The sequence below is a fragment of the Oncorhynchus masou genome, chromosome 12 (assembly GCF_036934945.1).
Source record: "Oncorhynchus masou masou isolate Uvic2021 chromosome 12, UVic_Omas_1.1, whole genome shotgun sequence".
Lineage (NCBI taxonomy): Eukaryota > Metazoa > Chordata > Actinopteri > Salmoniformes > Salmonidae > Oncorhynchus > Oncorhynchus masou.
The window spans coordinates 43397579-43402610 of record NC_088223.1 but is presented as its reverse complement, the minus strand read 5'-3'; the positions used below and the strand labels follow the sequence as shown (position 1 = coordinate 43402610).

General features: G+C 45.3%; 2 pseudogenes; both read right to left on the bottom strand.

Annotated features, from left to right (window-relative positions):
* Nucleotides 1-1472: 1472 nt before the first annotated feature.
* LOC135549332 (free fatty acid receptor 3-like) lies at nt 1473-2590 on the bottom strand (annotated as a pseudogene).
* A 917-nt stretch (nt 2591-3507) lies between these two features.
* Nucleotides 3508-4615, bottom strand: LOC135549331 (free fatty acid receptor 2-like; annotated as a pseudogene).
* Between the last annotated feature and the right edge of the window lie 417 nt (nt 4616-5032).

Here is a 5032-nt window from a genome sequence, read left to right as displayed (position 1 = left end):
AACCCAAAACACAGGGTAACAACGGTCCGGAGCACAAACAACACCAACGACACAAATGTGAACACCAAAATAATCCCGGAAAAACAACAAAGGGGCGGGTTCCACACGCTAAATAGGGAAGCAAATCAAGAACACACAAAATAGGAACAGGTGTAACTAATGAAACAAAACTAACCGAAAGGAAAAAGGGATCTGTGGTGGCTAGTAGGCCGGTGACGACGACCGCCGACCGCTGACGGCCGACCGCTGACGGCCGACCGCCGGGGAGCCAACTTCGGCGGGAGTCGTGACACACTGCTGCTCGATCATCCTATTTTTCCAACATCATTGAGGAAAATAAGAACAATCCAAAATGTATTTTCGATACATTCGCAAAGCTAACTTAAAAGCAGCATTCCCCAAGAGAGGATGGCTTTCACTTCAGCAGTGATAAGTTAATGAACTTCTTTGAGGAAAAGATCATGATCATTAAAAAGCAAATTACGGACTCCTCTTTAAATCTGTGTATTCTTCCAAAGCTCAGTTGTACTGAGTCTGCACAACTCTGCCAGGACCTAGGAACAAGGGAGACACTCAAGTGTTTTAGTACTATATCTCTTGACACAATGATGAAAATAATCATGGCCTCTAAACCTTCAAGCTGCATACTGGACCCTATTCCAACTAAACGACTGAAAGAGCTGCTTCCTGTGCTTGGTCCTCCTATGTTGAACATAATAAACGGATATCTATACACCGGATGTGTACTAAACTCACTAAAAGTGGCAGTAATAAAGACTCTCTTGAAAAAGCCAAACCGTGACCCAGAAAATATAAAAAACTATCAGCCTATATCAAATCTCCCATTCCTCTCAATTTTTTTTGAAAAAGCTGTTGCGCAGCAACTCACTGCCTTCCTGAAGACAAACAATGTATACAAAACACTTCAGTCTGGTTTTAGACCCCATCATAGCACTGAGACTGCACTTGTGAAGGTAGTAAATTATCTTTTAATTGCGTCAGACCGAGGCTCTGCATCTGTCCTCGTGCTCCTAGACCTTAGTGCTGCTTTTGATACCATCGATCACCACATTCTTTTGGAGAGATTGAAAACCCAAATTGGTCAACATGGACAAGTTCTGGCCTGGTTTAGATCTTATCTGTCGGAAAGATATCAGTTTGTCTCTTTAGATGGTTTGTCCTCCTAAATTTCGTTGTACCTCAAGGTTCCGTTTTAGGACCACTATTATTTTCACTATATATTTTACCACTTGGTGATGTCATTCGGAAACATAATATTAACTTTCACTGCTATGCAGATGACAAACAGCTGTACATTTCGATGAAACATGGTGAAACACCGAAATTGCCCTCTCTGGAAGCCTGTGTTTCAGACATAAGGAAGTGGATGGCTGCAAATGTTCTACTTTTAAACTCGAACAAAACAGAGATGCTTGTTCTAGGTCCCAAGAAACTGACAATCGTCAGTTGTCTCAAATAAAACTTTGAAGGACTTCGGCGTTACTCTGGATCCTGATCTCTCTTTTGAGCAGGATGGCCTTGTTGTGCCAAATAGAGACTTTTTTCTGCATGATCTCCACTACATGGGACGTGTTGTATGGCCCAAAGAAGAAGGCAAAAACCATCAGAGTCCTCAACGCCAGCCCGATGGCACGCAGGCGCCGGTTTCTGGCCGATGTTGCGCAACCAAGACAGAATATGGATGAAGTTGATGTAGCAGAAGTTACTGATCAGGAAGTGGACACAGAAGAGCTCCCGAGTGATGCAGCGGTCTAAGGCAATACATCTCAGTGCTTGAGGCGTCCCTACAGACCCTGGTTTGATTCCAGGTTGTATCATAACCGACGTGATTGGGAGTCCCATAGGATGGCGCACAATTGGCAAAGTGTCGTCCGGATTAGGGTTTGTCCAGGGTAGGCCGTCATTGTAAATAAAAATTTGTTCTTATCTGACTTGCCTAGTTAAATAAAGGTTAAATAAATAAAAAGAGAACCAGGGACATCTCTAAATGTACTGGCAGACAGGTAATAAGATGGACATCTGTGAAATTCCCATAGCAGGTTGTGTTGTTGGCATCTGCAGTGGCCAAGGGAAAGGATCCAGAAAACTACACAGGCCCACTGTGTGTGGACAACCCTACCTGGTGCTCTAAATCTTACAGGATACGCCACACTGAGGAAGTGCTCCACACTTGCCGGGGTCAGGAGGAGAGTGCTGTTATAGATAGTGGAGAAGAACAGGTAGCCAGTGACTGGACACAGGAAGTAAGGGAGGGTCCAGTTCAAATCATCAACAGCCTCCTTCATCTTGAAGGGCAGGAAGGCGAGGAAGATGAGATCGGAGATGGTCAGGTTGGGTAGCAGAATCTCGATGGGTTTTGGCAGGTACCTCGATCTGGAAGATGGTGATGTAGACCAACAGTGCAAAGCCGCATGGAATGTGATCTGCTGGCATTATATTGGCAGGTACTGTTAGCGCTGCAGTCATTACAAGAGAGAGGAGAGCATAATGATATACTGACGTTTCAACCCAAAACTGTTGGGAGACAGCTATCTGAACGGAATTATTCAACTAACATCTCAGCTGACATTGCTGTCTCATTCACTTCCTGTCATGACCCCAAACTAAGATATTACATGGTAGATTTATAATTACAAAGTTCTGCTACTTCTTTCATTTCTATTGAAGTGTTTGAAGATAATTTTCAGGAACACCTGTCACGTTCTGACCTTAGTTCTTTTATTATGTCTTTGTTTTAGTATGGTCAGGGCGTGAGTTGGGTGGGTTTTCTATGTTGTGTTTGCGTTTGGCCTGGTATGGTTCTCAATCAGAGGCAGGTGTCGTTAGTTGTCTCTGAATGAGAATCATACTTAGGTAGCCTTTTCCCACTTGTGTTTCGTGGGTGTTTATTTTCTGTTCTGTGTTTTATTTCACGGTTCAGGACTGTTCGTTTGTCGTTTAATTGTTTTTTTTCAGTGTTCACTATTCGTATTAAAAATCAAGATTAACACTTACCACGCTCCGCTATGGTCCTCTCCTTCATACGGCGACCGTTACAACACCTGTACAAAGGAAATGGATAATTGCTACGAATAAGGGGTAAAATTAAAAGAAAAAAAGAAAGATACCCAGTTTCTTACAGTAAATAGACAAATATACCGGAATACATTCAAACTATTTTTATTAATCTGACTTTTTAAACAACGTCTCCATTGTAATTAGTCACTCAGCTGATAGTCCTCCTGCCCTCACTCTCGGTGGCGCAATCCAGACCAGACCATCACAGTAGAGGGCTCAACACTGGCTCATCTCAGATCACTTTTGGTAAATGTCCTTTCCACCTGTAAAAATCTTTCCACCTCTCATAAGCAACAAAGGTTCTTCATATGATCACTGTGGTTTGTTATCAAGAGCTTTCTAAAGATTTCAGAGCATAGAAAGCATAGAGTATAATTTTGTCCTTAACTATTTCCCACTCCCACATCTTGCATGTCTTGTTTGTACAGATTATTCCTGACTTAACTTGGAAATGTTTGCTCCGGTCTGACTGTCGGTCAGCGACGCCACTTCCCTCACATTTGCCAGAGGGTCCCATGTGATGGTGTTGCTACCATGGCGGTGGCACCCTTCTGTCCGGGTGTATCTGCTGGGCTTTTCACAGAGCCTTCCCATGAGGTCGTGGGGCGTTGCCGGAGACCGCATCAGCATGACCACAGGCTCCAGGAAGACGTTACAGACACTGGACAGCATGGTCTCAGTCCTCTGGTGGACTTTCAACTGCAGCACAAAGCCCACAATATGTGAGGCGTTGTAGGGTGTGTAGCACACCACAAACACAGCCAGCATGGAGATAGCTGTGGCCAGGTTGCGACTCTTTCCTATGGTGGGCAGGACCGCCACACCAGAGCCACTAAGCATAGCGTGTAGAAGGTGGTCACGACCAGTGGCAGCCAGAAGAGGAGGAGTGCCATCTCCAAGCGCAGCAGCAGCAGTAGGTCTAGCCGGTCCTGGATGAAGTTCTCAAAGCAGACTGATGTGTTACGGCTGGAGGTGGACACAAAGCCACCCCGCCTTCTGCCACCAGACCCAGACTCAGGTGCAACGGCATCACAGCCCACAGGGCGGCGCTGATGAAGTAGGAGATGCAGCCCTGCCGGTGATGCTGAGGTAGCGGCCCACCGTCACAACCATGAGGAAGAGGCAGCGACCATAGATCGAGGCACCAGCAGGTTGGAGGGGAGGCCCAGCAGGACCGTGAAGGAGTAGCCTATCAGGGAGACACTGTCCTCACACCTCCTGCTCAGTAGTTCAGGAGCATAGGAGGCACTGCATCAGAAGCAACTTCTGAAGTCTCGATTCTGCAATGCTCCATTTCTGCAAGTAAAATCATTTGAGATGGGTAGAAAAAAACAATCTGCCCTGTGGCAGACGTAATGGATGTTAAAATATAAGCTCTCTTGAAGCAACTCAGTTGAAAACAAATTCCAAAGCACATATGGTAAATACTCACAGATCCTCTCCTGTTAATCAGTCCTCTAGCTTCAATGTGTGGACATCATTCCTCTTGTGAAGTCAACGCGCATCAATAGTACAGTTTCCCACCGTACAAGCACATCGCTCTTGAGCAAACCCCTATCTCCTCCACACACAGGCTTGGCACTGAGCCAGATAGAGCAGTTAGGCAACTCTTTGGTGATGGTAGTATAGAGAGCGGAAGTGGGGTAATGCTGGCGTGTGTTTGTGTGTGTGGGCATGAAGGGGCACGGTGCAGCATGACAGGTAGACAGATAAGGGAAGGTGCCCATTCAAGCATTTAGGAGCAACCAGCCTGTCTTCTCTAGGATAGGGGGCAGCATTTGGAATTTTGGATGAGAAGCATGCCCAAATTCAACTGCCTGCTACTCATCCCCAGAAGAAAAGATATGCATATTATTAGTAGATTTGGATAGAAAACACTGAAGTTTCTAAAACTGTTTGAATCATGTCTGTGATATAACAGAACTTATGTAGCAGGCGAAACCCAGAGGACAGA